The sequence below is a fragment of the Schistocerca gregaria genome, unplaced genomic scaffold (assembly GCF_023897955.1).
Source record: "Schistocerca gregaria isolate iqSchGreg1 unplaced genomic scaffold, iqSchGreg1.2 ptg000912l, whole genome shotgun sequence".
Taxonomy (NCBI): Eukaryota; Metazoa; Arthropoda; class Insecta; order Orthoptera; family Acrididae; genus Schistocerca; species Schistocerca gregaria.
In genome coordinates, this window is record NW_026062270.1 from 190,440 (window position 1) to 217,083 (window position 26,644).

The following is a 26,644-nucleotide window of genomic DNA, read 5'->3' on the forward strand; positions in this document are numbered from 1 at the left end:
CAGAGCCACTCCGTCTAAGCGCTGGAAGACGGAGTGCACCGAGGCCCGTTAGCTCAGTTGGTTAGAGCGTCGTGCTAATAACGCGAAGGTCGTGGGTTCGATCCCCCCACGGGCCACTTCGATTTTACTACTTTAAAAAGGCAACGCCGATTTCCCCGGGCAAGTATGGTGACAAAGAAATCGTCACATTGTGTGGGAGCTGATAGGGGACCCGAAAGCGACTTGTCGGGACGCGCTAAAACACTTCACAGGTCACAGCACGCTGAACACACAGTTTGTCGTCCGATCACCGCTACTGCGCGACGCTGGGCGTTGTCAGTGCTTGGGCGGGTGACCGCCTGCGAACACAGGGCGCTGCCGACAGTTTCAATTCGTATTTCTCTTTTCTCGTCGGTTTCGGAGCTGCAGCGCTATTCGGTCTAGGGCACTGGCGCCACGTTTTGCCTCTCGGTATGCCAAGTCGCGCCGTGCGGCCACAGTGAAATGAAGGAGCGTGTTGTAAAATTTTCAACAAAGAAAAAAAGAAATGTGCTAGTAATAAAACTGAATTTGTCTGACAGAACATGTAAAATCACACAATGCACGATAACAGGCAGCAGGTCTTTACTTGAGGCATAAGTAATGTTGTGCCCGCCTCGCCATACCTCTCTCAGTCGTTTCGCGTGCTTGTCCTTCTGATATAGGCCGATTGGAGAGCGTCAGCTCTCGCGTCAGCCGAGCAAAGTCGAGACAAGTCGAGACTCAAGCGGAATCGACGCACACAATATAGGGTGGCCTGCAGCCAGTAAGAGGAGGAAAGAAACATTAATTTAATGACGCGTGGCAAAAGTACTCATACGCAGAAGTAAAACGCAGGCTGCGGTGGCCGGGAATCGAACCCGGATCAACTGCTTGGAAGGCAACTATGCTGACCATTACACCACCACCGCACGCTTTTCTTCCGCGCACGCCGCGCTGTGTCTGCTTCCCGCCTGTCGGCGGCGGCTGAAGGTGGTCGCAGCAGCAGGCGCATTACGGGGTAGGCGAGCGCATCCAGACAGCGTCTCTACGCACATTTCGCGTCCTTTGGCAAGAGTCGTCGCGTGCGTGCGCCGCAACACTACTTAGACGATCGCGTTCGGGCGTCATTTTTAAGCAGTGCAGCGCAGGATTCAGCGTTTGTAGCATTCTCTCGAGAGGATGCCACGGCGCTGGACGGCAGTCCCACTTTCCCTTCAGACGTCTGCCGCGGAAAGCACAAGGAAGCTGCAAACTAGCTGAGCATCGGTGGTTCAGTGGTAGAATGCTCGCCTGCCACGCGGGCGGCCCGGGTTCGATTCCCGGCCGATGCATCATTTTGTTTTTTCCCCGATAGTGGAGCTGCGTGTCCTTCGCACTCGAAGTGCGTGGGCCACGAGAATGAACCGCGGGATTCCGTGTGGAAACAACCAAACACGCAGCGCGCACGTCTTCTCGTTTGGACTCCTGCGTGCTATTGTGCATACTGGCGTCGGCCTATCATCGCAAGTTGCCTGCAGCGCCGGGAATGCACGTGTAGTAACAGAAAAAATGAGCCAGCAAGTGCAGACTCTCTACCACTAGTATTTGCTACTTGCCGAGATACCAGAAGGTTTGGCCATCACGTGCCTCGGTAGCGCAGTAGGCAGCGCGTAAGTCTCATAATCTTAAGGTCGTGAGTTCGATCCTCACCCGGGGCATTTAATTTACTTCCGTTCACAGCTAAATTGACGGCTCTGGGGTTGCGAAGGAGCAAAACAGCTTGTAGTTTGTTATCCATAAGGCTTCAACAACTCAGCGTGAAAATGCTTACTTCCCGTTATTACTACTTGCAGTTCTTTTGTGAAATTTTCAAGAAAAAATGTACTAGTAATAAAACTGAATTTCGTATGATATAACATGTAAAGTCACACAGTGTATGACCTGCTATATAATGACAGGCTGCAGGTCTTTACTTGCGAAATAAGTAAATAAATATTACTACTCACAGCTTTGCTTTTCCTCCTACCCCTGTAACAACGAGGCCAAAAGCAACGGACTGTGACTTTTGCCATGCGCGCCTCGGCATGGGAGAGCGAAAAGATGCTCGCAAACAGGGAAAGTGCGACACGGAAAGCCAGTGGAGGGGGTGTAAACCCCAAAAATGAGCGTGCGCGTCCGGTGTGGTCTAGTGGCTAGGATACCTGGATTTCACCCAGGAGGCCCGGGTTCGATTCCCGGTACCGGAATGTAATTTTTTCGGAACAAAACACGACAAGTTTGGACCCTGCGAAATGCTGTTTCACGTCCTCCTCGCGTTATAGCTACTGGTTCATAAACGTGAGCTGAAAACAGTCGAGAGAAACGGGCACGCAATGAAATTACTACGAGCAGCGGAATAAAGGGAGAAGAGACCCTGGTCCACTGTTGGACTGCTACCATAGAAATGTTACCTGTAAATACGCAGAGCCACTCCGTCTAAGCGCTGGAAGACGGAGTGCACCGAGGCCCGTTAGCTCAGTTGGTTAGAGCGTCGTGCTAATAACGCGAAGGTCGTGGGTTCGATCCCCCCACGGGCCACTTCGATTTTACTACTTCAAAAAGGCAACGCCGATTTCCCCGGGCAAGTATGGTGACAAAGAAATCGTCACATTGTGTGGGAGCTGATAGGGGACCCGAAAGCGACTTGTCGGGACGCGCTAAAACACTTCACAGGTCACAGCACGCTGAACACACAGTTTGTCGTCCGATCACCGCTACTGCGCGACGCTGGGCGTTGTCAGTGCTTGGGCGGGTGACCGCCTGCGAACACAGGGCGCTGCCGACAGTTTCAATTCGTATTTCTCTTTTCTCGTCGGTTTCGGAGCTGCAGCGCTATTCGGTCTAGGGCACTGGCGCCACGTTTTGCCTCTCGGTATGCCAAGTCGCGCCGTGCGGCCACAGTGAAATGAAGGAGCGTGTTGTAAAATTTTCAACAAAGAAAAAAAGAAATGTGCTAGTAATAAAACTGAATTTGTCTGACAGAACATGTAAAATCACACAATGCACGATAACAGGCAGCAGGTCTTTACTTGAGGCATAAGTAATGTTGTGCCCGCCTCGCCATACCTCTCTCAGTCGTTTCGCGTGCTTGTCCTTCTGATATAGGCCGATTGGAGAGCGTCAGCTCTCGCGTCAGCCGAGCAAAGTCGAGACAAGTCGAGACTCAAGCGGAATCGACGCACACAATATAGGGTGGCCTGCAGCCAGTAAGAGGAGGAAAGAAACATTAATTTAATGACGCGTGGCAAAAGTACTCATACGCAGAAGTAAAACGCAGGCTGCGGTGGCCGGGAATCGAACCCGGATCAACTGCTTGGAAGGCAACTATGCTGACCATTACACCACCACCGCACGCTTTTCTTCCGCGCACGCCGCGCTGTGTCTGCTTCCCGCCTGTCGGCGGCGGCTGAAGGTGGTCGCAGCAGCAGGCGCATTACGGGGTAGGCGAGCGCATCCAGACAGCGTCTCTACGCACATTTCGCGTCCTTTGGCAAGAGTCGTCGCGTGCGTGCGCCGCAACACTACTTAGACGATCGCGTTCGGGCGTCATTTTTAAGCAGTGCAGCGCAGGATTCAGCGTTTGTAGCATTCTCTCGAGAGGATGCCACGGCGCTGGACGGCAGTCCCACTTTCCCTTCAGACGTCTGCCGCGGAAAGCACAAGGAAGCTGCAAACTAGCTGAGCATCGGTGGTTCAGTGGTAGAATGCTCGCCTGCCACGCGGGCGGCCCGGGTTCGATTCCCGGCCGATGCATCATTTTGTTTTTTCCCCGATAGTGGAGCTGCGTGTCCTTCGCACTCGAAGTGCGTGGGCCACGAGAATGAACCGCGGGATTCCGTGTGGAAACAACCAAACACGCAGCGCGCACGTCTTCTCGTTTGGACTCCTGCGTGCTATTGTGCATACTGGCGTCGGCCTATCATCGCAAGTTGCCTGCAGCGCCGGGAATGCACGTGTAGTAACAGAAAAAATGAGCCAGCAAGTGCAGACTCTCTACCACTAGTATTTGCTACTTGCCGAGATACCAGAAGGTTTGGCCATCACGTGCCTCGGTAGCGCAGTAGGCAGCGCGTAAGTCTCATAATCTTAAGGTCGTGAGTTCGATCCTCACCCGGGGCATTTAATTTACTTCCGTTCACAGCTAAATTGACGGCTCTGGGGTTGCGAAGGAGCAAAACAGCTTGTAGTTTGTTATCCATAAGGCTTCAACAACTCAGCGTGAAAATGCTTACTTCCCGTTATTACTACTTGCAGTTCTTTTGTGAAATTTTCAAGAAAAAATGTACTAGTAATAAAACTGAATTTCGTATGATATAACATGTAAAGTCACACAGTGTATGACCTGCTATATAATGACAGGCTGCAGGTCTTTACTTGCGAAATAAGTAAATAAATATTACTACTCACAGCTTTGCTTTTCCTCCTACCCCTGTAACAACGAGGCCAAAAGCAACGGACTGTGACTTTTGCCATGCGCGCCTCGGCATGGGAGAGCGAAAAGATGCTCGCAAACAGGGAAAGTGCGACACGGAAAGCCAGTGGAGGGGGTGTAAACCCCAAAAATAAGCGTGCGCGTCCGGTGTGGTCTAGTGGCTAGGATACCTGGCTTTCACCCAGGAGGCCCGGGTTCGATTCCCGGTACCGGAATGTAATTTTTTCGGAACAAAACACGACAAGTTTGGACCCTGCGAAATGCTGTTTCACGTCCTCCTCGCGTTATAGCTACTGGTTCATAAACGTGAGCTGAAAACAGTCGAGAGAAACGGGCACGCAATGAAATTACTACGAGCAGCGGAATAAAGGGAGAAGAGACCCTGGTCCACTGTTGGACTGCTACCATAGAAATGTTACCTGTAAATACGCAGAGCCACTCCGTCTAAGCGCTGGAAGACGGAGTGCACCGAGGCCCGTTAGCTCAGTTGGTTAGAGCGTCGTGCTAATAACGCGAAGGTCGTGGGTTCGATCCCCCCACGGGCCACTTCGATTTTACTACTTCAAAAAGGCAACGCCGATTTCCCCGGGCAAGTATGGTGACAAAGAAATCGTCACATTGTGTGGGAGCTGATAGGGGACCCGAAAGCGACTTGTCGGGACGCGCTAAAACACTTCACAGGTCACAGCACGCTGAACACACAGTTTGTCGTCCGATCACCGCTACTGCGCGACGCTGGGCGTTGTCAGTGCTTGGGCGGGTGACCGCCTGCGAACACAGGGCGCTGCCGACAGTTTCAATTCGTATTTCTCTTTTCTCGTCGGTTTCGGAGCTGCAGCGCTATTCGGTCTAGGGCACTGGCGCCACGTTTTGCCTCTCGGTATGCCAAGTCGCGCCGTGCGGCCACAGTGAAATGAAGGAGCGTGTTGTAAAATTTTCAACAAAGAAAAAAAGAAATGTGCTAGTAATAAAACTGAATTTGTCTGACAGAACATGTAAAATCACACAATGCACGATAACAGGCAGCAGGTCTTTACTTGAGGCATAAGTAATGTTGTGCCCGCCTCGCCATACCTCTCTCAGTCGTTTCGCGTGCTTGTCCTTCTGATATAGGCCGATTGGAGAGCGTCAGCTCTCGCGTCAGCCGAGCAAAGTCGAGACAAGTCGAGACTCAAGCGGAATCGACGCACACAATATAGGGTGGCCTGCAGCCAGTAAGAGGAGGAAAGAAACATTAATTTAATGACGCGTGGCAAAAGTACTCATACGCAGAAGTAAAACGCAGGCTGCGGTGGCCGGGAATCGAACCCGGATCAACTGCTTGGAAGGCAACTATGCTGACCATTACACCACCACCGCACGCTTTTCTTCCGCGCACGCCGCGCTGTGTCTGCTTCCCGCCTGTCGGCGGCGGCTGAAGGTGGTCGCAGCAGCAGGCGCATTACGGGGTAGGCGAGCGCATCCAGACAGCGTCTCTACGCACATTTCGCGTCCTTTGGCAAGAGTCGTCGCGTGCGTGCGCCGCAACACTACTTAGACGATCGCGTTCGGGCGTCATTTTTAAGCAGTGCAGCGCAGGATTCAGCGTTTGTAGCATTCTCTCGAGAGGATGCCACGGCGCTGGACGGCAGTCCCACTTTCCCTTCAGACGTCTGCCGCGGAAAGCACAAGGAAGCTGCAAACTAGCTGAGCATCGGTGGTTCAGTGGTAGAATGCTCGCCTGCCACGCGGGCGGCCCGGGTTCGATTCCCGGCCGATGCATCATTTTGTTTTTTCCCCGATAGTGGAGCTGCGTGTCCTTCGCACTCGAAGTGCGTGGGCCACGAGAATGAACCGCGGGATTCCGTGTGGAAACAACCAAACACGCAGCGCGCACGTCTTCTCGTTTGGACTCCTGCGTGCTATTGTGCATACTGGCGTCGGCCTATCATCGCAAGTTGCCTGCAGCGCCGGGAATGCACGTGTAGTAACAGAAAAAATGAGCCAGCAAGTGCAGACTCTCTACCACTAGTATTTGCTACTTGCCGAGATACCAGAAGGTTTGGCCATCACGTGCCTCGGTAGCGCAGTAGGCAGCGCGTAAGTCTCATAATCTTAAGGTCGTGAGTTCGATCCTCACCCGGGGCATTTAATTTACTTCCGTTCACAGCTAAATTGACGGCTCTGGGGTTGCGAAGGAGCAAAACAGCTTGTAGTTTGTTATCCATAAGGCTTCAACAACTCAGCGTGAAAATGCTTACTTCCCGTTATTACTACTTGCAGTTCTTTTGTGAAATTTTCAAGAAAAAATGTACTAGTAATAAAACTGAATTTCGTATGATATAACATGTAAAGTCACACAGTGTATGACCTGCTATATAATGACAGGCTGCAGGTCTTTACTTGCGAAATAAGTAAATAAATATTACTACTCACAGCTTTGCTTTTCCTCCTACCCCTGTAACAACGAGGCCAAAAGCAACGGACTGTGACTTTTGCCATGCGCGCCTCGGCATGGGAGAGCGAAAAGATGCTCGCAAACAGGGAAAGTGCGACACGGAAAGCCAGTGGAGGGGGTGTAAACCCCAAAAATGAGCGTGCGCGTCCGGTGTGGTCTAGTGGCTAGGATACCTGGCTTTCACCCAGGAGGCCCGGGTTCGATTCCCGGTACCGGAATGTAATTTTTTCGGAACAAAACACGACAAGTTTGGACCCTGCGAAATGCTGTTTCACGTCCTCCTCGCGTTATAGCTACTGGTTCATAAACGTGAGCTGAAAACAGTCGAGAGAAACGGGCACGCAATGAAATTACTACGAGCAGCGGAATAAAGGGAGAAGAGACCCTGGTCCACTGTTGGACTGCTACCATAGAAATGTTACCTGTAAATACGCAGAGCCACTCCGTCTAAGCGCTGGAAGACGGAGTGCACCGAGGCCCGTTAGCTCAGTTGGTTAGAGCGTCGTGCTAATAACGCGAAGGTCGTGGGTTCGATCCCCCCACGGGCCACTTCGATTTTACTACTTCAAAAAGGCAACGCCGATTTCCCCGGGCAAGTATGGTGACAAAGAAATCGTCACATTGTGTGGGAGCTGATAGGGGACCCGAAAGCGACTTGTCGGGACGCGCTAAAACACTTCACAGGTCACAGCACGCTGAACACACAGTTTGTCGTCCGATCACCGCTACTGCGCGACGCTGGGCGTTGTCAGTGCTTGGGCGGGTGACCGCCTGCGAACACAGGGCGCTGCCGACAGTTTCAATTCGTATTTCTCTTTTCTCGTCGGTTTCGGAGCTGCAGCGCTATTCGGTCTAGGGCACTGGCGCCACGTTTTGCCTCTCGGTATGCCAAGTCGCGCCGTGCGGCCACAGTGAAATGAAGGAGCGTGTTGTAAAATTTTCAACAAAGAAAAAAAGAAATGTGCTAGTAATAAAACTGAATTTGTCTGACAGAACATGTAAAATCACACAATGCACGATAACAGGCAGCAGGTCTTTACTTGAGGCATAAGTAATGTTGTGCCCGCCTCGCCATACCTCTCTCAGTCGTTTCGCGTGCTTGTCCTTCTGATATAGGCCGATTGGAGAGCGTCAGCTCTCGCGTCAGCCGAGCAAAGTCGAGACAAGTCGAGACTCAAGCGGAATCGACGCACACAATATAGGGTGGCCTGCAGCCAGTAAGAGGAGGAAAGAAACATTAATTTAATGACGCGTGGCAAAAGTACTCATACGCAGAAGTAAAACGCAGGCTGCGGTGGCCGGGAATCGAACCCGGATCAACTGCTTGGAAGGCAACTATGCTGACCATTACACCACCACCGCACGCTTTTCTTCCGCGCACGCCGCGCTGTGTCTGCTTCCCGCCTGTCGGCGGCGGCTGAAGGTGGTCGCAGCAGCAGGCGCATTACGGGGTAGGCGAGCGCATCCAGACAGCGTCTCTACGCACATTTCGCGTCCTTTGGCAAGAGTCGTCGCGTGCGTGCGCCGCAACACTACTTAGACGATCGCGTTCGGGCGTCATTTTTAAGCAGTGCAGCGCAGGATTCAGCGTTTGTAGCATTCTCTCGAGAGGATGCCACGGCGCTGGACGGCAGTCCCACTTTCCCTTCAGACGTCTGCCGCGGAAAGCACAAGGAAGCTGCAAACTAGCTGAGCATCGGTGGTTCAGTGGTAGAATGCTCGCCTGCCACGCGGGCGGCCCGGGTTCGATTCCCGGCCGATGCATCATTTTGTTTTTTCCCCGATAGTGGAGCTGCGTGTCCTTCGCACTCGAAGTGCGTGGGCCACGAGAATGAACCGCGGGATTCCGTGTGGAAACAACCAAACACGCAGCGCGCACGTCTTCTCGTTTGGACTCCTGCGTGCTATTGTGCATACTGGCGTCGGCCTATCATCGCAAGTTGCCTGCAGCGCCGGGAATGCACGTGTAGTAACAGAAAAAATGAGCCAGCAAGTGCAGACTCTCTACCACTAGTATTTGCTACTTGCCGAGATACCAGAAGGTTTGGCCATCACGTGCCTCGGTAGCGCAGTAGGCAGCGCGTAAGTCTCATAATCTTAAGGTCGTGAGTTCGATCCTCACCCGGGGCATTTAATTTACTTCCGTTCACAGCTAAATTGACGGCTCTGGGGTTGCGAAGGAGCAAAACAGCTTGTAGTTTGTTATCCATAAGGCTTCAACAACTCAGCGTGAAAATGCTTACTTCCCGTTATTACTACTTGCAGTTCTTTTGTGAAATTTTCAAGAAAAAATGTACTAGTAATAAAACTGAATTTCGTATGATATAACATGTAAAGTCACACAGTGTATGACCTGCTATATAATGACAGGCTGCAGGTCTTTACTTGCGAAATAAGTAAATAAATATTACTACTCACAGCTTTGCTTTTCCTCCTACCCCTGTAACAACGAGGCCAAAAGCAACGGACTGTGACTTTTGCCATGCGCGCCTCGGCATGGGAGAGCGAAAAGATGCTCGCAAACAGGGAAAGTGCGACACGGAAAGCCAGTGGAGGGGGTGTAAACCCCAAAAATAAGCGTGCGCGTCCGGTGTGGTCTAGTGGCTAGGATACCTGGCTTTCACCCAGGAGGCCCGGGTTCGATTCCCGGTACCGGAATGTAATTTTTTCGGAACAAAACACGACAAGTTTGGACCCTGCGAAATGCTGTTTCACGTCCTCCTCGCGTTATAGCTACTGGTTCATAAACGTGAGCTGAAAACAGTCGAGAGAAACGGGCACGCAATGAAATTACTACGAGCAGCGGAATAAAGGGAGAAGAGACCCTGGTCCACTGTTGGACTGCTACCATAGAAATGTTACCTGTAAATACGCAGAGCCACTCCGTCTAAGCGCTGGAAGACGGAGTGCACCGAGGCCCGTTAGCTCAGTTGGTTAGAGCGTCGTGCTAATAACGCGAAGGTCGTGGGTTCGATCCCCCCACGGGCCACTTCGATTTTACTACTTCAAAAAGGCAACGCCGATTTCCCCGGGCAAGTATGGTGACAAAGAAATCGTCACATTGTGTGGGAGCTGATAGGGGACCCGAAAGCGACTTGTCGGGACGCGCTAAAACACTTCACAGGTCACAGCACGCTGAACACACAGTTTGTCGTCCGATCACCGCTACTGCGCGACGCTGGGCGTTGTCAGTGCTTGGGCGGGTGACCGCCTGCGAACACAGGGCGCTGCCGACAGTTTCAATTCGTATTTCTCTTTTCTCGTCGGTTTCGGAGCTGCAGCGCTATTCGGTCTAGGGCACTGGCGCCACGTTTTGCCTCTCGGTATGCCAAGTCGCGCCGTGCGGCCACAGTGAAATGAAGGAGCGTGTTGTAAAATTTTCAACAAAGAAAAAAAGAAATGTGCTAGTAATAAAACTGAATTTGTCTGACAGAACATGTAAAATCACACAATGCACGATAACAGGCAGCAGGTCTTTACTTGAGGCATAAGTAATGTTGTGCCCGCCTCGCCATACCTCTCTCAGTCGTTTCGCGTGCTTGTCCTTCTGATATAGGCCGATTGGAGAGCGTCAGCTCTCGCGTCAGCCGAGCAAAGTCGAGACAAGTCGAGACTCAAGCGGAATCGACGCACACAATATAGGGTGGCCTGCAGCCAGTAAGAGGAGGAAAGAAACATTAATTTAATGACGCGTGGCAAAAGTACTCATACGCAGAAGTAAAACGCAGGCTGCGGTGGCCGGGAATCGAACCCGGATCAACTGCTTGGAAGGCAACTATGCTGACCATTACACCACCACCGCACGCTTTTCTTCCGCGCACGCCGCGCTGTGTCTGCTTCCCGCCTGTCGGCGGCGGCTGAAGGTGGTCGCAGCAGCAGGCGCATTACGGGGTAGGCGAGCGCATCCAGACAGCGTCTCTACGCACATTTCGCGTCCTTTGGCAAGAGTCGTCGCGTGCGTGCGCCGCAACACTACTTAGACGATCGCGTTCGGGCGTCATTTTTAAGCAGTGCAGCGCAGGATTCAGCGTTTGTAGCATTCTCTCGAGAGGATGCCACGGCGCTGGACGGCAGTCCCACTTTCCCTTCAGACGTCTGCCGCGGAAAGCACAAGGAAGCTGCAAACTAGCTGAGCATCGGTGGTTCAGTGGTAGAATGCTCGCCTGCCACGCGGGCGGCCCGGGTTCGATTCCCGGCCGATGCATCATTTTGTTTTTTCCCCGATAGTGGAGCTGCGTGTCCTTCGCACTCGAAGTGCGTGGGCCACGAGAATGAACCGCGGGATTCCGTGTGGAAACAACCAAACACGCAGCGCGCACGTCTTCTCGTTTGGACTCCTGCGTGCTATTGTGCATACTGGCGTCGGCCTATCATCGCAAGTTGCCTGCAGCGCCGGGAATGCACGTGTAGTAACAGAAAAAATGAGCCAGCAAGTGCAGACTCTCTACCACTAGTATTTGCTACTTGCCGAGATACCAGAAGGTTTGGCCATCACGTGCCTCGGTAGCGCAGTAGGCAGCGCGTAAGTCTCATAATCTTAAGGTCGTGAGTTCGATCCTCACCCGGGGCATTTAATTTACTTCCGTTCACAGCTAAATTGACGGCTCTGGGGTTGCGAAGGAGCAAAACAGCTTGTAGTTTGTTATCCATAAGGCTTCAACAACTCAGCGTGAAAATGCTTACTTCCCGTTATTACTACTTGCAGTTCTTTTGTGAAATTTTCAAGAAAAAATGTACTAGTAATAAAACTGAATTTCGTATGATATAACATGTAAAGTCACACAGTGTATGACCTGCTATATAATGACAGGCTGCAGGTCTTTACTTGCGAAATAAGTAAATAAATATTACTACTCACAGCTTTGCTTTTCCTCCTACCCCTGTAACAACGAGGCCAAAAGCAACGGACTGTGACTTTTGCCATGCGCGCCTCGGCATGGGAGAGCGAAAAGATGCTCGCAAACAGGGAAAGTGCGACACGGAAAGCCAGTGGAGGGGGTGTAAACCCCAAAAATGAGCGTGCGCGTCCGGTGTGGTCTAGTGGCTAGGATACCTGGCTTTCACCCAGGAGGCCCGGGTTCGATTCCCGGTACCGGAATGTAATTTTTTCGGAACAAAACACGACAAGTTTGGACCCTGCGAAATGCTGTTTCACGTCCTCCTCGCGTTATAGCTACTGGTTCATAAACGTGAGCTGAAAACAGTCGAGAGAAACGGGCACGCAATGAAATTACTACGAGCAGCGGAATAAAGGGAGAAGAGACCCTGGTCCACTGTTGGACTGCTACCATAGAAATGTTACCTGTAAATACGCAGAGCCACTCCGTCTAAGCGCTGGAAGACGGAGTGCACCGAGGCCCGTTAGCTCAGTTGGTTAGAGCGTCGTGCTAATAACGCGAAGGTCGTGGGTTCGATCCCCCCACGGGCCACTTCGATTTTACTACTTCAAAAAGGCAACGCCGATTTCCCCGGGCAAGTATGGTGACAAAGAAATCGTCACATTGTGTGGGAGCTGATAGGGGACCCGAAAGCGACTTGTCGGGACGCGCTAAAACACTTCACAGGTCACAGCACGCTGAACACACAGTTTGTCGTCCGATCACCGCTACTGCGCGACGCTGGGCGTTGTCAGTGCTTGGGCGGGTGACCGCCTGCGAACACAGGGCGCTGCCGACAGTTTCAATTCGTATTTCTCTTTTCTCGTCGGTTTCGGAGCTGCAGCGCTATTCGGTCTAGGGCACTGGCGCCACGTTTTGCCTCTCGGTATGCCAAGTCGCGCCGTGCGGCCACAGTGAAATGAAGGAGCGTGTTGTAAAATTTTCAACAAAGAAAAAAAGAAATGTGCTAGTAATAAAACTGAATTTGTCTGACAGAACATGTAAAATCACACAATGCACGATAACAGGCAGCAGGTCTTTACTTGAGGCATAAGTAATGTTGTGCCCGCCTCGCCATACCTCTCTCAGTCGTTTCGCGTGCTTGTCCTTCTGATATAGGCCGATTGGAGAGCGTCAGCTCTCGCGTCAGCCGAGCAAAGTCGAGACAAGTCGAGACTCAAGCGGAATCGACGCACACAATATAGGGTGGCCTGCAGCCAGTAAGAGGAGGAAAGAAACATTAATTTAATGACGCGTGGCAAAAGTACTCATACGCAGAAGTAAAACGCAGGCTGCGGTGGCCGGGAATCGAACCCGGATCAACTGCTTGGAAGGCAACTATGCTGACCATTACACCACCACCGCACGCTTTTCTTCCGCGCACGCCGCGCTGTGTCTGCTTCCCGCCTGTCGGCGGCGGCTGAAGGTGGTCGCAGCAGCAGGCGCATTACGGGGTAGGCGAGCGCATCCAGACAGCGTCTCTACGCACATTTCGCGTCCTTTGGCAAGAGTCGTCGCGTGCGTGCGCCGCAACACTACTTAGACGATCGCGTTCGGGCGTCATTTTTAAGCAGTGCAGCGCAGGATTCAGCGTTTGTAGCATTCTCTCGAGAGGATGCCACGGCGCTGGACGGCAGTCCCACTTTCCCTTCAGACGTCTGCCGCGGAAAGCACAAGGAAGCTGCAAACTAGCTGAGCATCGGTGGTTCAGTGGTAGAATGCTCGCCTGCCACGCGGGCGGCCCGGGTTCGATTCCCGGCCGATGCATCATTTTGTTTTTTCCCCGATAGTGGAGCTGCGTGTCCTTCGCACTCGAAGTGCGTGGGCCACGAGAATGAACCGCGGGATTCCGTGTGGAAACAACCAAACACGCAGCGCGCACGTCTTCTCGTTTGGACTCCTGCGTGCTATTGTGCATACTGGCGTCGGCCTATCATCGCAAGTTGCCTGCAGCGCCGGGAATGCACGTGTAGTAACAGAAAAAATGAGCCAGCAAGTGCAGACTCTCTACCACTAGTATTTGCTACTTGCCGAGATACCAGAAGGTTTGGCCATCACGTGCCTCGGTAGCGCAGTAGGCAGCGCGTAAGTCTCATAATCTTAAGGTCGTGAGTTCGATCCTCACCCGGGGCATTTAATTTACTTCCGTTCACAGCTAAATTGACGGCTCTGGGGTTGCGAAGGAGCAAAACAGCTTGTAGTTTGTTATCCATAAGGCTTCAACAACTCAGCGTGAAAATGCTTACTTCCCGTTATTACTACTTGCAGTTCTTTTGTGAAATTTTCAAGAAAAAATGTACTAGTAATAAAACTGAATTTCGTATGATATAACATGTAAAGTCACACAGTGTATGACCTGCTATATAATGACAGGCTGCAGGTCTTTACTTGCGAAATAAGTAAATAAATATTACTACTCACAGCTTTGCTTTTCCTCCTACCCCTGTAACAACGAGGCCAAAAGCAACGGACTGTGACTTTTGCCATGCGCGCCTCGGCATGGGAGAGCGAAAAGATGCTCGCAAACAGGGAAAGTGCGACACGGAAAGCCAGTGGAGGGGGTGTAAACCCCAAAAATGAGCGTGCGCGTCCGGTGTGGTCTAGTGGCTAGGATACCTGGCTTTCACCCAGGAGGCCCGGGTTCGATTCCCGGTACCGGAATGTAATTTTTTCGGAACAAAACACGACAAGTTTGGACCCTGCGAAATGCTGTTTCACGTCCTCCTCGCGTTATAGCTACTGGTTCATAAACGTGAGCTGAAAACAGTCGAGAGAAACGGGCACGCAATGAAATTACTACGAGCAGCGGAATAAAGGGAGAAGAGACCCTGGTCCACTGTTGGACTGCTACCATAGAAATGTTACCTGTAAATACGCAGAGCCACTCCGTCTAAGCGCTGGAAGACGGAGTGCACCGAGGCCCGTTAGCTCAGTTGGTTAGAGCGTCGTGCTAATAACGCGAAGGTCGTGGGTTCGATCCCCCCACGGGCCACTTCGATTTTACTACTTCAAAAAGGCAACGCCGATTTCCCCGGGCAAGTATGGTGACAAAGAAATCGTCACATTGTGTGGGAGCTGATAGGGGACCCGAAAGCGACTTGTCGGGACGCGCTAAAACACTTCACAGGTCACAGCACGCTGAACACACAGTTTGTCGTCCGATCACCGCTACTGCGCGACGCTGGGCGTTGTCAGTGCTTGGGCGGGTGACCGCCTGCGAACACAGGGCGCTGCCGACAGTTTCAATTCGTATTTCTCTTTTCTCGTCGGTTTCGGAGCTGCAGCGCTATTCGGTCTAGGGCACTGGCACCACGTTTTGCCTCTCGGTATGCCAAGTCGCGCCGTGCGGCCACAGTGAAATGAAGGAGCGTGTTGTAAAATTTTCAACAAAGAAAAAAAGAAATGTGCTAGTAATAAAACTGAATTTGTCTGACAGAACATGTAAAATCACACAATGCACGATAACAGGCAGCAGGTCTTTACTTGAGGCATAAGTAATGTTGTGCCCGCCTCGCCATACCTCTCTCAGTCGTTTCGCGTGCTTGTCCTTCTGATATAGGCCGATTGGAGAGCGTCAGCTCTCGCGTCAGCCGAGCAAAGTCGAGACAAGTCGAGACTCAAGCGGAATCGACGCACACAATATAGGGTGGCCTGCAGCCAGTAAGAGGAGGAAAGAAACATTAATTTAATGACGCGTGGCAAAAGTACTCATACGCAGAAGTAAAACGCAGGCTGCGGTGGCCGGGAATCGAACCCGGATCAACTGCTTGGAAGGCAACTATGCTGACCATTACACCACCACCGCACGCTTTTCTTCCGCGCACGCCGCGCTGTGTCTGCTTCCCGCCTGTCAGCGGCGGCTGAAGGTGGTCGCAGCAGCAGGCGCATTACGGGGTAGGCGAGCGCATCCAGACAGCGTCTCTACGCACATTTCGCGTCCTTTGGCAAGAGTCGTCGCGTGCGTGCGCCGCAACACTACTTAGACGATCGCGTTCGGGCGTCATTTTTAAGCAGTGCAGCGCAGGATTCAGCGTTTGTAGCATTCTCTCGAGAGGATGCCACGGCGCTGGACGGCAGTCCCACTTTCCCTTCAGACGTCTGCCGCGGAAAGCACAAGGAAGCTGCAAACTAGCTGAGCATCGGTGGTTCAGTGGTAGAATGCTCGCCTGCCACGCGGGCGGCCTGGGTTCGATTCCCGGCCGATGCATCATTTTGTTTTTTCCCCGATAGTGGAGCTGCGTGTCCTTCGCACTCGAAGTGCGTGGGCCACGAGAATGAACCGCGGGATTCCGTGTGGAAACAACCAAACACGCAGCGCGCACGTCTTCTCGTTTGGACTCCTGCGTGCTATTGTGCATACTGGCGTCGGCCTATCATCGCAAGTTGCCTGCAGCGCCGGGAATGCACGTGTAGTAACAGAAAAAATGAGCCAGCAAGTGCAGACTCTCTACCACTAGTATTTGCTACTTGCCGAGATACCAGAAGGTTTGGCCATCACGTGCCTCGGTAGCGCAGTAGGCAGCGCGTAAGTCTCATAATCTTAAGGTCGTGAGTTCGATCCTCACCCGGGGCATTTAATTTACTTCCGTTCACAGCTAAATTGACGGCTCTGGGGTTGCGAAGGAGCAAAACAGCTTGTAGTTTGTTATCCATAAGGCTTCAACAACTCAGCGTGAAAATGCTTACTTCCCGTTATTACTACTTGCAGTTCTTTTGTGAAATTTTCAAGAAAAAATGTACTAGTAATAAAACTGAATTTCGTATGATATAACATGTAAAGTCACACAGTGTATGACCTGCTATATAATGACAGGCTGCAGGTCTTTACTTGCGAAATAAGTAAATAAATATTACTACTCACAGCTTTGCTTTTCCTCCTACCCCTGTAACAACGAGGCCAAAAGCAACGGACTGTGACTTTTGCCATGCGCGCCTCGGCATGGGAGAGCGAAAAGATGCTCGCAAACAGGGAAAGTGCGACACGGAAAGCCAGTGGAGGGGGTGTAAACCCCAAAAATGAGCGTGCGCGTCCGGTGTGGTCTAGTGGCTAGGATACCTGGCTTTCACCCAGGAGGCCCGGGTTCGATTCCCGGTACCGGAATGTAATTTTTTCGGAACAAAACACGACAAGTTTGGACCCTGCGAAATGCTGTTTCACGTCCTCCTCGCGTTATAGCTACTGGTTCATAAACGTGAGCTGAAAACAGTCGAGAGAAACGGGCACGCAATGAAATTACTACGAGCAGCGGAATAAAGGGAGAAGAGACCCTGGTCCACTGTTGGACTGCTACCATAGAAATGTTACCTGTAAATACGCAGAGCCACTCCGTCTAAGCGCTGGAAGACGGAGTGCACCGAGGCCCGTTAGCTCAGTTGGTTAGAGCGTCGTGCTAATAACGCGAAGGTCGTGGGTTCGATCCCCCCACGGGCCACTTCGATTTTACTACTTCAAAAAGGCAACGCCGATTTCCCCGGGCAAGTATGGTGACAAAGAAATCGTCACATTGTGTGGGAGCTGATAGGGGACCCGAAAGCGACTTGTCGGGACGCGCTAAAACACTTCACAGGTCACAGCACGCTGAACACACAGTTTGTCGTCCGATCACCGCTACTGCGCGACGCTGGGCGTTGTCAGTGCTTGGGCGGGTGACCGCCTGCGAACACAGGGCGCTGCCGACAGTTTCAATTCGTATTTCTCTTTTCTCGTCGGTTTCGGAGCTGCAGCGCTATTCGGTCTAGGGCACTGGCGCCACGTTTTGCCTCTCGGTATGCCAAGTCGCGCCGTGCGGCCACAGTGAAATGAAGGAGCGTGTTGTAAAATTTTCAACAAAGAAAAAAAGAAATGTGCTAGTAATAAAACTGAATTTGTCTGACAGAACATGTAAAATCACACAATGCACGATAACAGGCAGCAGGTCTTTACTTGAGGCATAAGTAATGTTGTGCCCGCCTCGCCATACCTCTCTCAGTCGTTTCGCGTGCTTGTCCTTCTGATATAGGCCGATTGGAGAGCGTCAGCTCTCGCGTCAGCCGAGCAAAGTCGAGACAAGTCGAGACTCAAGCGGAATCGACGCACACAATATAGGGTGGCCTGCAGCCAGTAAGAGGAGGAAAGAAACATTAATTTAATGACGCGTGGCAAAAGTACTCATACGCAGAAGTAAAACGCAGGCTGCGGTGGCCGGGAATCGAACCCGGATCAACTGCTTGGAAGGCAACTATGCTGACCATTACACCACCACCGCACGGTTTTCTTCCGCGCACGCCGCGCTGTGTCTGCTTCCCGCCTGTCGGCGGCGGCTGAAGGTGGTCGCAGCAGCAGGCGCATTACGGGGTAGGCGAGCGCATCCAGACAGCGTCTCTACGCACATTTCGCGTCCTTTGGCAAGAGTCGTCGCGTGCGTGCGCCGCAACACTACTTAGACGATCGCGTTCGGGCGTCATTTTTAAGCAGTGCAGCGCAGGATTCAGCGTTTGTAGCATTCTCTCGAGAGGATGCCACGGCGCTGGACGGCAGTCCCACTTTCCCTTCAGACGTCTGCCGCGGAAAGCACAAGGAAGCTGCAAACTAGCTGAGCATCGGTGGTTCAGTGGTAGAATGCTCGCCTGCCACGCGGGCGGCCCGGGTTCGATTCCCGGCCGATGCATCATTTTGTTTTTTCCCCGATAGTGGAGCTGCGTGTCCTTCGCACTCGAAGTGCGTGGGCCACGAGAATGAACCGCGGGATTCCGTGTGGAAACAACCAAACACGCAGCGCGCACGTCTTCTCGTTTGGACTCCTGCGTGCTATTGTGCATACTGGCGTCGGCCTATCATCGCAAGTTGCCTGCAGCGCCGGGAATGCACGTGTAGTAACAGAAAAAATGAGCCAGCAAGTGCAGACTCTCTACCACTAGTATTTGCTACTTGCCGAGATACCAGAAGGTTTGGCCATCACGTGCCTCGGTAGCGCAGTAGGCAGCGCGTAAGTCTCATAATCTTAAGGTCGTGAGTTCGATCCTCACCCGGGGCATTTAATTTACTTCCGTTCACAGCTAAATTGACGGCTCTGGGGTTGCGAAGGAGCAAAACAGCTTGTAGTTTGTTATCCATAAGGCTTCAACAACTCAGCGTGAAAATGCTTACTTCCCGTTATTACTACTTGCAGTTCTTTTGTGAAATTTTCAAGAAAAAATGTACTAGTAATAAAACTGAATTTCGTATGATATAACATGTAAAGTCACACAGTGTATGACCTGCTATATAATGACAGGCTGCAGGTCTTTACTTGCGAAATAAGTAAATAAATATTACTACTCACAGCTTTGCTTTTCCTCCTACCCCTGTAACAACGAGGCCAAAAGCAACGGACTGTGACTTTTGCCATGCGCGCCTCGGCATGGGAGAGCGAAAAGATGCTCGCAAACAGGGAAAGTGCGACACGGAAAGCCAGTGGAGGGGGTGTAAACCCCAAAAATGAGCGTGCGCGTCCGGTGTGGTCTAGTGGCTAGGATACCTGGCTTTCACCCAGGAGGCCCGGGTTCGATTCCCGGTACCGGAATGTAATTTTTTCGGAACAAAACACGACAAGTTTGGACCCTGCGAAATGCTGTTTCACGTCCTCCTCGCGTTATAGCTACTGGTTCATAAACGTGAGCTGAAAACAGTCGAGAGAAACGGGCACGCAATGAAATTACTACGAGCAGCGGAATAAAGGGAGAAGAGACCCTGGTCCACTGTTGGACTGCTACCATAGAAATGTTACCTGTAAATACGCAGAGCCACTCCGTCTAAGCGCTGGAAGACGGAGTGCACCGAGGCCCGTTAGCTCAGTTGGTTAGAGCGTCGTGCTAATAACGCGAAGGTCGTGGGTTCGATCCCCCCACGGGCCACTTCGATTTTACTACTTCAAAAAGGCAACGCCGATTTCCCCGGGCAAGTATGGTGACAAAGAAATCGTCACATTGTGTGGGAGCTGATAGGGGACCCGAAAGCGACTTGTCGGGACGCGCTAAAACACTTCACAGGTCACAGCACGCTGAACACACAGTTTGTCGTCCGATCACCGCTACTGCGCGACGCTGGGCGTTGTCAGTGCTTGGGCGGGTGACCGCCTGCGAACACAGGGCGCTGCCGACAGTTTCAATTCGTATTTCTCTTTTCTCGTCGGTTTCGGAGCTGCAGCGCTATTCGGTCTAGGGCACTGGCGCCACGTTTTGCCTCTCGGTATGCCAAGTCGCGCCGTGCGGCCACAGTGAAATGAAGGAGCGTGTTGTAAAATTTTCAACAAAGAAAAAAAGAAATGTGCTAGTAATAAAACTGAATTTGTCTGACAGAACATGTAAAATCACACAATGCACGATAACAGGCAGCAGGTCTTTACTTGAGGCATAAGTAATGTTGTGCCCGCCTCGCCATACCTCTCTCAGTCGTTTCGCGTGCTTGTCCTTCTGATATAGGCCGATTGGAGAGCGTCAGCTCTCGCGTCAGCCGAGCAAAGTCGAGACAAGTCGAGACTCAAGCGGAATCGACGCACACAATATAGGGTGGCCTGCAGCCAGTAAGAGGAGGAAAGAAACATTAATTTAATGACGCGTGGCAAAAGTACTCATACGCAGAAGTAAAACGCAGGCTGCGGTGGCCGGGAATCGAACCCGGATCAACTGCTTGGAAGGCAACTATGCTGACCATTACACCACCACCGCACGCTTTTCTTCCGCGCACGCCGCGCTGTGTCTGCTTCCCGCCTGTCGGCGGCGGCTGAAGGTGGTCGCAGCAGCAGGCGCATTACGGGGTAGGCGAGCGCATCCAGACAGCGTCTCTACGCACATTTCGCGTCCTTTGGCAAGAGTCGTCGCGTGCGTGCGCCGCAACACTACTTAGACGATCGCGTTCGGGCGTCATTTTTAAGCAGTGCAGCGCAGGATTCAGCGTTTGTAGCATTCTCTCGAGAGGATGCCACGGCGCTGGACGGCAGTCCCACTTTCCCTTCAGACGTCTGCCGCGGAAAGCACAAGGAAGCTGCAAACTAGCTGAGCATCGGTGGTTCAGTGGTAGAATGCTCGCCTGCCACGCGGGCGGCCCGGGTTCGATTCCCGGCCGATGCATCATTTTGTTTTTTCCCCGATAGTGGAGCTGCGTGTCCTTCGCACTCGAAGTGCGTGGGCCACGAGAATGAACCGCGGGATTCCGTGTGGAAACAACCAAACACGCAGCGCGCACGTCTTCTCGTTTGGACTCCTGCGTGCTATTGTGCATACTGGCGTCGGCCTATCATCGCAAGTTGCCTGCAGCGCCGGGAATGCACGTGTAGTAACAGAAAAAATGAGCCAGCAAGTGCAGACTCTCTACCACTAGTATTTGCTACTTGCCGAGATACCAGAAGGTTTGGCCATCACGTGCCTCGGTAGCGCAGTAGGCAGCGCGTAAGTCTCATAATCTTAAGGTCGTGAGTTCGATCCTCACCCGGGGCATTTAATTTACTTCCGTTCACAGCTAAATTGACGGCTCTGGGGTTGCGAAGGAGCAAAACAGCTTGTAGTTTGTTATCCATAAGGCTTCAACAACTCAGCGTGAAAATGCTTACTTCCCGTTATTACTACTTGCAGTTCTTTTGTGAAATTTTCAAGAAAAAATGTACTAGTAATAAAACTGAATTTCGTATGATATAACATGTAAAGTCACACAGTGTATGACCTGCTATATAATGACAGGCTGCAGGTCTTTACTTGCGAAATAAGTAAATAAATATTACTACTCACAGCTTTGCTTTTCCTCCTACCCCTGTAACAACGAGGCCAAAAGCAACGGACTGTGACTTTTGCCATGCGCGCCTCGGCATGGGAGAGCGAAAAGATGCTCGCAAACAGGGAAAGTGCGACACGGAAAGCCAGTGGAGGGGGTGTAAACCCCAAAAATGAGCGTGCGCGTCCGGTGTGGTCTAGTGGCTAGGATACCTGGCTTTCACCCAGGAGGCCCGGGTTCGATTCCCGGTACCGGAATGTAATTTTTTCGGAACAAAACACGACAAGTTTGGACCCTGCGAAATGCTGTTTCACGTCCTCCTCGCGTTATAGCTACTGGTTCATAAACGTGAGCTGAAAACAGTCGAGAGAAACGGGCACGCAATGAAATTACTACGAGCAGCGGAATAAAGGGAGAAGAGACCCTGGTCCACTGTTGGACTGCTACCATAGAAATGTTACCTGTAAATACGCAGAGCCACTCCGTCTAAGCGCTGGAAGACGGAGTGCACCGAGGCCCGTTAGCTCAGTTGGTTAGAGCGTCGTGCTAATAACGCGAAGGTCGTGGGTTCGATCCCCCCACGGGCCACTTCGATTTTACTACTTCAAAAAGGCAACGCCGATTTCCCCGGGCAAGTATGGTGACAAAGAAATCGTCACATTGTGTGGGAGCTGATAGGGGACCCGAAAGCGACTTGTCGGGACGCGCTAAAACACTTCACAGGTCACAGCACGCTGAACACACAGTTTGTCGTCCGATCACCGCTACTGCGCGACGCTGGGCGTTGTCAGTGCTTGGGCGGGTGACCGCCTGCGAACACAGGGCGCTGCCGACAGTTTCAATTCGTATTTCTCTTTTCTCGTCGGTTTCGGAGCTGCAGCGCTATTCGGTCTAGGGCACTGGCGCCACGTTTTGCCTCTCGGTATGCCAAGTCGCGCCGTGCGGCCACAGTGAAATGAAGGAGCGTGTTGTAAAATTTTCAACAAAGAAAAAAAGAAATGTGCTAGTAATAAAACTGAATTTGTCTGACAGAACATGTAAAATCACACAATGCACGATAACAGGCAGCAGGTCTTTACTTGAGGCATAAGTAATGTTGTGCCCGCCTCGCCATACCTCTCTCAGTCGTTTCGCGTGCTTGTCCTTCTGATATAGGCCGATTGGAGAGCGTCAGCTCTCGCGTCAGCCGAGCAAAGTCGAGACAAGTCGAGACTCAAGCGGAATCGACGCACACAATATAGGGTGGCCTGCAGCCAGTAAGAGGAGGAAAGAAACATTAATTTAATGACGCGTGGCAAAAGTACTCATACGCAGAAGTAAAACGCAGGCTGCGGTGGCCGGGAATCGAACCCGGATCAACTGCTTGGAAGGCAACTATGCTGACCATTACACCACCACCGCACGCTTTTCTTCCGCGCACGCCGCGCTGTGTCTGCTTCCCGCCTGTCGGCGGCGGCTGAAGGTGGTCGCAGCAGCAGGCGCATTACGGGGTAGGCGAGCGCATCCAGACAGCGTCTCTACGCACATTTCGCGTCCTTTGGCAAGAGTCGTCGCGTGCGTGCGCCGCAACACTACTTAGACGATCGCGTTCGGGCGTCATTTTTAAGCAGTGCAGCGCAGGATTCAGCGTTTGTAGCATTCTCTCGAGAGGATGCCACGGCGCTGGACGGCAGTCCCACTTTCCCTTCAGACGTCTGCCGCGGAAAGCACAAGGAAGCTGCAAACTAGCTGAGCATCGGTGGTTCAGTGGTAGAATGCTCGCCTGCCACGCGGGCGGCCCGGGTTCGATTCCCGGCCGATGCATCATTTTGTTTTTTCCCCGATAGTGGAGCTGCGTGTCCTTCGCACTCGAAGTGCGTGGGCCACGAGAATGAACCGCGGGATTCCGTGTGGAAACAACCAAACACGCAGCGCGCACGTCTTCTCGTTTGGACTCCTGCGTGCTATTGTGCATACTGGCGTCGGCCTATCATCGCAAGTTGCCTGCAGCGCCGGGAATGCACGTGTAGTAACAGAAAAAATGAGCCAGCAAGTGCAGACTCTCTACCACTAGTATTTGCTACTTGCCGAGATACCAGAAGGTTTGGCCATCACGTGCCTCGGTAGCGCAGTAGGCAGCGCGTAAGTCTCATAATCTTAAGGTCGTGAGTTCGATCCTCACCCGGGGCATTTAATTTACTTCCGTTCACAGCTAAATTGACGGCTCTGGGGTTGCGAAGGAGCAAAACAGCTTGTAGTTTGTTATCCATAAGGCTTCAACAACTCAGCGTGAAAATGCTTACTTCCCGTTATTACTACTTGCAGTTCTTTTGTGAAATTTTCAAGAAAAAATGTACTAGTAATAAAACTGAATTTCGTATGATATAACATGTAAAGTCACACAGTGTATGACCTGCTATATAATGACAGGCTGCAGGTCTTTACTTGCGAAATAAGTAAATAAATATTACTACTCACAGCTTTGCTTTTCCTCCTACCCCTGTAACAACGAGGCCAAAAGCAACGGACTGTGACTTTTGCCATGCGCGCCTCGGCATGGGAGAGCGAAAAGATGCTCGCAAACAGGGAAAGTGCGACACGGAAAGCCAGTGGAGGGGGTGTAAACCCCAAAAATGAGCGTGCGCGTCCGGTGTGGTCTAGTGGCTAGGATACCTGGCTTTCACCCAGGAGGCCCGGGTTCGATTCCCGGTACCGGAATGTAATTTTTTCGGAACAAAACACGACAAGTTTGGACCCTGCGAAATGCTGTTTCACGTCCTCCTCGCGTTATAGCTACTGGTTCATAAACGTGAGCTGAAAACAGTCGAGAGAAACGGGCACGCAATGAAATTACTACGAGCAGCGGAATAAAGGGAGAAGAGACCCTGGTCCACTGTTGGACTGCTACCATAGAAATGTTACCTGTAAATACGCAGAGCCACTCCGTCTAAGCGCTGGAAGACGGAGTGCACCGAGGCCCGTTAGCTCAGTTGGTTAGAGCGTCGTGCTAATAACGCGAAGGTCGTGGGTTCGATCCCCCCACGGGCCACTTCGATTTTACTACTTCAAAAAGGCAACGCCGATTTCCCCGGGCAAGTATGGTGACAAAGAAATCGTCACATTGTGTGGGAGCTGATAGGGGACCCGAAAGCGACTTGTCGGGACGCGCTAAAACACTTCACAGGTCACAGCACGCTGAACACACAGTTTGTCGTCCGATCACCGCTACTGCGCGACGCTGGGCGTTGTCAGTGCTTGGGCGGGTGACCGCCTGCGAACACAGGGCGCTGCCGACAGTTTCAATTCGTATTTCTCTTTTCTCGTCGGTTTCGGAGCTGCAGCGCTATTCGGTCTAGGGCACTGGCGCCACGTTTTGCCTCTCGGTATGCCAAGTCGCGCCGTGCGGCCACAGTGAAATGAAGGAGCGTGTTGTAAAATTTTCAACAAAGAAAAAAAGAAATGTGCTAGTAATAAAACTGAATTTGTCTGACAGAACATGTAAAATCACACAATGCACGATAACAGGCAGCAGGTCTTTACTTGAGGCATAAGTAATGTTGTGCCCGCCTCGCCATACCTCTCTCAGTCGTTTCGCGTGCTTGTCCTTCTGATATAGGCCGATTGGAGAGCGTCAGCTCTCGCGTCAGCCGAGCAAAGTCGAGACAAGTCGAGACTCAAGCGGAATCGACGCACACAATATAGGGTGGCCTGCAGCCAGTAAGAGGAGGAAAGAAACATTAATTTAATGACGCGTGGCAAAAGTACTCATACGCAGAAGTAAAACGCAGGCTGCGGTGGCCGGGAATCGAACCCGGATCAACTGCTTGGAAGGCAACTATGCTGACCATTACACCACCACCGCACGCTTTTCTTCCGCGCACGCCGCGCTGTGTCTGCTTCCCGCCTGTCGGCGGCGGCTGAAGGTGGTCGCAGCAGCAGGCGCATTACGGGGTAGGCGAGCGCATCCAGACAGCGTCTCTACGCACATTTCGCGTCCTTTGGCAAGAGTCGTCGCGTGCGTGCGCCGCAACACTACTTAGACGATCGCGTTCGGGCGTCATTTTTAAGCAGTGCAGCGCAGGATTCAGCGTTTGTAGCATTCTCTCGAGAGGATGCCACGGCGCTGGACGGCAGTCCCACTTTCCCTTCAGACGTCTGCCGCGGAAAGCACAAGGAAGCTGCAAACTAGCTGAGCATCGGTGGTTCAGTGGTAGAATGCTCGCCTGCCACGCGGGCGGCCCGGGTTCGATTCCCGGCCGATGCATCATTTTGTTTTTTCCCCGATAGTGGAGCTGCGTGTCCTTCGCACTCGAAGTGCGTGGGCCACGAGAATGAACCGCGGGATTCCGTGTGGAAACAACCAAACACGCAGCGCGCACGTCTTCTCGTTTGGACTCCTGCGTGCTATTGTGCATACTGGCGTCGGCCTATCATCGCAAGTTGCCTGCAGCGCCGGGAATGCACGTGTAGTAACAGAAAAAATGAGCCAGCAAGTGCAGACTCTCTACCACTAGTATTTGCTACTTGCCGAGATACCAGAAGGTTTGGCCATCACGTGCCTCGGTAGCGCAGTAGGCAGCGCGTAAGTCTCATAATCTTAAGGTCGTGAGTTCGATCCTCACCCGGGGCATTTAATTTACTTCCGTTCACAGCTAAATTGACGGCTCTGGGGTTGCGAAGGAGCAAAACAGCTTGTAGTTTGTTATCCATAAGGCTTCAACAACTCAGCGTGAAAATGCTTACTTCCCGTTATTACTACTTGCAGTTCTTTTGTGAAATTTTCAAGAAAAAATGTACTAGTAATAAAACTGAATTTCGTATGATATAACATGTAAAGTCACACAGTGTATGACCTGCTATATAATGACAGGCTGCAGGTCTTTACTTGCGAAATAAGTAAATAAATATTACTACTCACAGCTTTGCTTTTCCTCCTACCCCTGTAACAACGAGGCCAAAAGCAACGGACTGTGACTTTTGCCATGCGCGCCTCGGCATGGGAGAGCGAAAAGATGCTCGCAAACAGGGAAAGTGCGACACGGAAAGCCAGTGGAGGGGGTGTAAACCCCAAAAATGAGCGTGCGCGTCCGGTGTGGTCTAGTGGCTAGGATACCTGGCTTTCACCCAGGAGGCCCGGGTTCGATTCCCGGTACCGGAATGATCTGTCTCGCGTGTGT

The 26,644-nt window shown here is 52.0% G+C and overlaps 55 non-coding genes across 55 annotated transcripts; 44 read left to right on the forward strand and 11 right to left on the reverse strand.

Annotated features, from left to right (window-relative positions):
- Positions 1-42: 42 nt before the first annotated feature.
- On the forward strand, positions 43-116 carry Trnai-aau (transfer RNA isoleucine (anticodon AAU)). The gene has a single exon. It is a non-coding gene; the product is annotated as a tRNA-Ile (tRNA).
- Positions 117-857: 741 nt separating this feature from the next.
- Positions 858-929, reverse strand: Trnag-ucc (transfer RNA glycine (anticodon UCC)). The gene has a single exon. It is a non-coding gene; the product is annotated as a tRNA-Gly (tRNA).
- Positions 930-1,260: 331 nt separating this feature from the next.
- Trnag-gcc (transfer RNA glycine (anticodon GCC)) lies at positions 1,261-1,331 on the forward strand. Its single transcript has one exon. It is a non-coding gene; the product is annotated as a tRNA-Gly (tRNA).
- Positions 1,332-1,624: 293 nt separating this feature from the next.
- On the forward strand, positions 1,625-1,697 carry Trnam-cau (transfer RNA methionine (anticodon CAU)). Its single transcript has one exon. It is a non-coding gene; the product is annotated as a tRNA-Met (tRNA).
- Positions 1,698-2,153: 456 nt separating this feature from the next.
- On the forward strand, positions 2,154-2,225 carry Trnae-uuc (transfer RNA glutamic acid (anticodon UUC)). The gene has a single exon. It is a non-coding gene; the product is annotated as a tRNA-Glu (tRNA).
- Positions 2,226-2,482: 257 nt separating this feature from the next.
- Positions 2,483-2,556, forward strand: Trnai-aau (transfer RNA isoleucine (anticodon AAU)). Its single transcript has one exon. It is a non-coding gene; the product is annotated as a tRNA-Ile (tRNA).
- Positions 2,557-3,297: 741 nt separating this feature from the next.
- Positions 3,298-3,369, reverse strand: Trnag-ucc (transfer RNA glycine (anticodon UCC)). Its single transcript has one exon. It is a non-coding gene; the product is annotated as a tRNA-Gly (tRNA).
- A 331-nt stretch (positions 3,370-3,700) lies between these two features.
- Positions 3,701-3,771, forward strand: Trnag-gcc (transfer RNA glycine (anticodon GCC)). The gene has a single exon. It is a non-coding gene; the product is annotated as a tRNA-Gly (tRNA).
- A 293-nt stretch (positions 3,772-4,064) lies between these two features.
- On the forward strand, positions 4,065-4,137 carry Trnam-cau (transfer RNA methionine (anticodon CAU)). The gene has a single exon. It is a non-coding gene; the product is annotated as a tRNA-Met (tRNA).
- Positions 4,138-4,593: 456 nt separating this feature from the next.
- Positions 4,594-4,665, forward strand: Trnae-uuc (transfer RNA glutamic acid (anticodon UUC)). Its single transcript has one exon. It is a non-coding gene; the product is annotated as a tRNA-Glu (tRNA).
- A 257-nt stretch (positions 4,666-4,922) lies between these two features.
- On the forward strand, positions 4,923-4,996 carry Trnai-aau (transfer RNA isoleucine (anticodon AAU)). Its single transcript has one exon. It is a non-coding gene; the product is annotated as a tRNA-Ile (tRNA).
- Positions 4,997-5,737: 741 nt separating this feature from the next.
- Trnag-ucc (transfer RNA glycine (anticodon UCC)) lies at positions 5,738-5,809 on the reverse strand. The gene has a single exon. It is a non-coding gene; the product is annotated as a tRNA-Gly (tRNA).
- A 331-nt stretch (positions 5,810-6,140) lies between these two features.
- On the forward strand, positions 6,141-6,211 carry Trnag-gcc (transfer RNA glycine (anticodon GCC)). The gene has a single exon. It is a non-coding gene; the product is annotated as a tRNA-Gly (tRNA).
- A 293-nt stretch (positions 6,212-6,504) lies between these two features.
- Positions 6,505-6,577, forward strand: Trnam-cau (transfer RNA methionine (anticodon CAU)). Its single transcript has one exon. It is a non-coding gene; the product is annotated as a tRNA-Met (tRNA).
- A 456-nt stretch (positions 6,578-7,033) lies between these two features.
- On the forward strand, positions 7,034-7,105 carry Trnae-uuc (transfer RNA glutamic acid (anticodon UUC)). The gene has a single exon. It is a non-coding gene; the product is annotated as a tRNA-Glu (tRNA).
- Positions 7,106-7,362: 257 nt separating this feature from the next.
- Trnai-aau (transfer RNA isoleucine (anticodon AAU)) lies at positions 7,363-7,436 on the forward strand. Its single transcript has one exon. It is a non-coding gene; the product is annotated as a tRNA-Ile (tRNA).
- A 741-nt stretch (positions 7,437-8,177) lies between these two features.
- Positions 8,178-8,249, reverse strand: Trnag-ucc (transfer RNA glycine (anticodon UCC)). The gene has a single exon. It is a non-coding gene; the product is annotated as a tRNA-Gly (tRNA).
- A 331-nt stretch (positions 8,250-8,580) lies between these two features.
- Trnag-gcc (transfer RNA glycine (anticodon GCC)) lies at positions 8,581-8,651 on the forward strand. Its single transcript has one exon. It is a non-coding gene; the product is annotated as a tRNA-Gly (tRNA).
- Positions 8,652-8,944: 293 nt separating this feature from the next.
- Positions 8,945-9,017, forward strand: Trnam-cau (transfer RNA methionine (anticodon CAU)). The gene has a single exon. It is a non-coding gene; the product is annotated as a tRNA-Met (tRNA).
- A 456-nt stretch (positions 9,018-9,473) lies between these two features.
- Positions 9,474-9,545, forward strand: Trnae-uuc (transfer RNA glutamic acid (anticodon UUC)). Its single transcript has one exon. It is a non-coding gene; the product is annotated as a tRNA-Glu (tRNA).
- A 257-nt stretch (positions 9,546-9,802) lies between these two features.
- Positions 9,803-9,876, forward strand: Trnai-aau (transfer RNA isoleucine (anticodon AAU)). The gene has a single exon. It is a non-coding gene; the product is annotated as a tRNA-Ile (tRNA).
- A 741-nt stretch (positions 9,877-10,617) lies between these two features.
- Positions 10,618-10,689, reverse strand: Trnag-ucc (transfer RNA glycine (anticodon UCC)). Its single transcript has one exon. It is a non-coding gene; the product is annotated as a tRNA-Gly (tRNA).
- A 331-nt stretch (positions 10,690-11,020) lies between these two features.
- Trnag-gcc (transfer RNA glycine (anticodon GCC)) lies at positions 11,021-11,091 on the forward strand. Its single transcript has one exon. It is a non-coding gene; the product is annotated as a tRNA-Gly (tRNA).
- A 293-nt stretch (positions 11,092-11,384) lies between these two features.
- On the forward strand, positions 11,385-11,457 carry Trnam-cau (transfer RNA methionine (anticodon CAU)). Its single transcript has one exon. It is a non-coding gene; the product is annotated as a tRNA-Met (tRNA).
- A 456-nt stretch (positions 11,458-11,913) lies between these two features.
- On the forward strand, positions 11,914-11,985 carry Trnae-uuc (transfer RNA glutamic acid (anticodon UUC)). Its single transcript has one exon. It is a non-coding gene; the product is annotated as a tRNA-Glu (tRNA).
- A 257-nt stretch (positions 11,986-12,242) lies between these two features.
- Trnai-aau (transfer RNA isoleucine (anticodon AAU)) lies at positions 12,243-12,316 on the forward strand. The gene has a single exon. It is a non-coding gene; the product is annotated as a tRNA-Ile (tRNA).
- A 741-nt stretch (positions 12,317-13,057) lies between these two features.
- On the reverse strand, positions 13,058-13,129 carry Trnag-ucc (transfer RNA glycine (anticodon UCC)). The gene has a single exon. It is a non-coding gene; the product is annotated as a tRNA-Gly (tRNA).
- Positions 13,130-13,460: 331 nt separating this feature from the next.
- On the forward strand, positions 13,461-13,531 carry Trnag-gcc (transfer RNA glycine (anticodon GCC)). Its single transcript has one exon. It is a non-coding gene; the product is annotated as a tRNA-Gly (tRNA).
- A 293-nt stretch (positions 13,532-13,824) lies between these two features.
- Positions 13,825-13,897, forward strand: Trnam-cau (transfer RNA methionine (anticodon CAU)). Its single transcript has one exon. It is a non-coding gene; the product is annotated as a tRNA-Met (tRNA).
- Positions 13,898-14,353: 456 nt separating this feature from the next.
- Positions 14,354-14,425, forward strand: Trnae-uuc (transfer RNA glutamic acid (anticodon UUC)). The gene has a single exon. It is a non-coding gene; the product is annotated as a tRNA-Glu (tRNA).
- A 257-nt stretch (positions 14,426-14,682) lies between these two features.
- Positions 14,683-14,756, forward strand: Trnai-aau (transfer RNA isoleucine (anticodon AAU)). The gene has a single exon. It is a non-coding gene; the product is annotated as a tRNA-Ile (tRNA).
- A 741-nt stretch (positions 14,757-15,497) lies between these two features.
- Trnag-ucc (transfer RNA glycine (anticodon UCC)) lies at positions 15,498-15,569 on the reverse strand. The gene has a single exon. It is a non-coding gene; the product is annotated as a tRNA-Gly (tRNA).
- Positions 15,570-15,900: 331 nt separating this feature from the next.
- Positions 15,901-15,971, forward strand: Trnag-gcc (transfer RNA glycine (anticodon GCC)). The gene has a single exon. It is a non-coding gene; the product is annotated as a tRNA-Gly (tRNA).
- Positions 15,972-16,264: 293 nt separating this feature from the next.
- Positions 16,265-16,337, forward strand: Trnam-cau (transfer RNA methionine (anticodon CAU)). The gene has a single exon. It is a non-coding gene; the product is annotated as a tRNA-Met (tRNA).
- Positions 16,338-16,793: 456 nt separating this feature from the next.
- Positions 16,794-16,865, forward strand: Trnae-uuc (transfer RNA glutamic acid (anticodon UUC)). The gene has a single exon. It is a non-coding gene; the product is annotated as a tRNA-Glu (tRNA).
- A 257-nt stretch (positions 16,866-17,122) lies between these two features.
- Positions 17,123-17,196, forward strand: Trnai-aau (transfer RNA isoleucine (anticodon AAU)). Its single transcript has one exon. It is a non-coding gene; the product is annotated as a tRNA-Ile (tRNA).
- A 741-nt stretch (positions 17,197-17,937) lies between these two features.
- Trnag-ucc (transfer RNA glycine (anticodon UCC)) lies at positions 17,938-18,009 on the reverse strand. The gene has a single exon. It is a non-coding gene; the product is annotated as a tRNA-Gly (tRNA).
- Positions 18,010-18,340: 331 nt separating this feature from the next.
- On the forward strand, positions 18,341-18,411 carry Trnag-gcc (transfer RNA glycine (anticodon GCC)). Its single transcript has one exon. It is a non-coding gene; the product is annotated as a tRNA-Gly (tRNA).
- Positions 18,412-18,704: 293 nt separating this feature from the next.
- Positions 18,705-18,777, forward strand: Trnam-cau (transfer RNA methionine (anticodon CAU)). The gene has a single exon. It is a non-coding gene; the product is annotated as a tRNA-Met (tRNA).
- A 456-nt stretch (positions 18,778-19,233) lies between these two features.
- Positions 19,234-19,305, forward strand: Trnae-uuc (transfer RNA glutamic acid (anticodon UUC)). Its single transcript has one exon. It is a non-coding gene; the product is annotated as a tRNA-Glu (tRNA).
- A 257-nt stretch (positions 19,306-19,562) lies between these two features.
- On the forward strand, positions 19,563-19,636 carry Trnai-aau (transfer RNA isoleucine (anticodon AAU)). The gene has a single exon. It is a non-coding gene; the product is annotated as a tRNA-Ile (tRNA).
- A 741-nt stretch (positions 19,637-20,377) lies between these two features.
- On the reverse strand, positions 20,378-20,449 carry Trnag-ucc (transfer RNA glycine (anticodon UCC)). The gene has a single exon. It is a non-coding gene; the product is annotated as a tRNA-Gly (tRNA).
- Positions 20,450-20,780: 331 nt separating this feature from the next.
- On the forward strand, positions 20,781-20,851 carry Trnag-gcc (transfer RNA glycine (anticodon GCC)). Its single transcript has one exon. It is a non-coding gene; the product is annotated as a tRNA-Gly (tRNA).
- Positions 20,852-21,144: 293 nt separating this feature from the next.
- Positions 21,145-21,217, forward strand: Trnam-cau (transfer RNA methionine (anticodon CAU)). The gene has a single exon. It is a non-coding gene; the product is annotated as a tRNA-Met (tRNA).
- Positions 21,218-21,673: 456 nt separating this feature from the next.
- Trnae-uuc (transfer RNA glutamic acid (anticodon UUC)) lies at positions 21,674-21,745 on the forward strand. Its single transcript has one exon. It is a non-coding gene; the product is annotated as a tRNA-Glu (tRNA).
- Positions 21,746-22,002: 257 nt separating this feature from the next.
- Trnai-aau (transfer RNA isoleucine (anticodon AAU)) lies at positions 22,003-22,076 on the forward strand. Its single transcript has one exon. It is a non-coding gene; the product is annotated as a tRNA-Ile (tRNA).
- A 741-nt stretch (positions 22,077-22,817) lies between these two features.
- Positions 22,818-22,889, reverse strand: Trnag-ucc (transfer RNA glycine (anticodon UCC)). The gene has a single exon. It is a non-coding gene; the product is annotated as a tRNA-Gly (tRNA).
- A 331-nt stretch (positions 22,890-23,220) lies between these two features.
- On the forward strand, positions 23,221-23,291 carry Trnag-gcc (transfer RNA glycine (anticodon GCC)). The gene has a single exon. It is a non-coding gene; the product is annotated as a tRNA-Gly (tRNA).
- A 293-nt stretch (positions 23,292-23,584) lies between these two features.
- On the forward strand, positions 23,585-23,657 carry Trnam-cau (transfer RNA methionine (anticodon CAU)). The gene has a single exon. It is a non-coding gene; the product is annotated as a tRNA-Met (tRNA).
- A 456-nt stretch (positions 23,658-24,113) lies between these two features.
- On the forward strand, positions 24,114-24,185 carry Trnae-uuc (transfer RNA glutamic acid (anticodon UUC)). Its single transcript has one exon. It is a non-coding gene; the product is annotated as a tRNA-Glu (tRNA).
- A 257-nt stretch (positions 24,186-24,442) lies between these two features.
- Trnai-aau (transfer RNA isoleucine (anticodon AAU)) lies at positions 24,443-24,516 on the forward strand. Its single transcript has one exon. It is a non-coding gene; the product is annotated as a tRNA-Ile (tRNA).
- Positions 24,517-25,257: 741 nt separating this feature from the next.
- On the reverse strand, positions 25,258-25,329 carry Trnag-ucc (transfer RNA glycine (anticodon UCC)). The gene has a single exon. It is a non-coding gene; the product is annotated as a tRNA-Gly (tRNA).
- A 331-nt stretch (positions 25,330-25,660) lies between these two features.
- Positions 25,661-25,731, forward strand: Trnag-gcc (transfer RNA glycine (anticodon GCC)). Its single transcript has one exon. It is a non-coding gene; the product is annotated as a tRNA-Gly (tRNA).
- Positions 25,732-26,024: 293 nt separating this feature from the next.
- Trnam-cau (transfer RNA methionine (anticodon CAU)) lies at positions 26,025-26,097 on the forward strand. The gene has a single exon. It is a non-coding gene; the product is annotated as a tRNA-Met (tRNA).
- A 456-nt stretch (positions 26,098-26,553) lies between these two features.
- Trnae-uuc (transfer RNA glutamic acid (anticodon UUC)) lies at positions 26,554-26,625 on the forward strand. The gene has a single exon. It is a non-coding gene; the product is annotated as a tRNA-Glu (tRNA).
- The last annotated feature ends 19 nt before the right edge of the window (positions 26,626-26,644 follow it).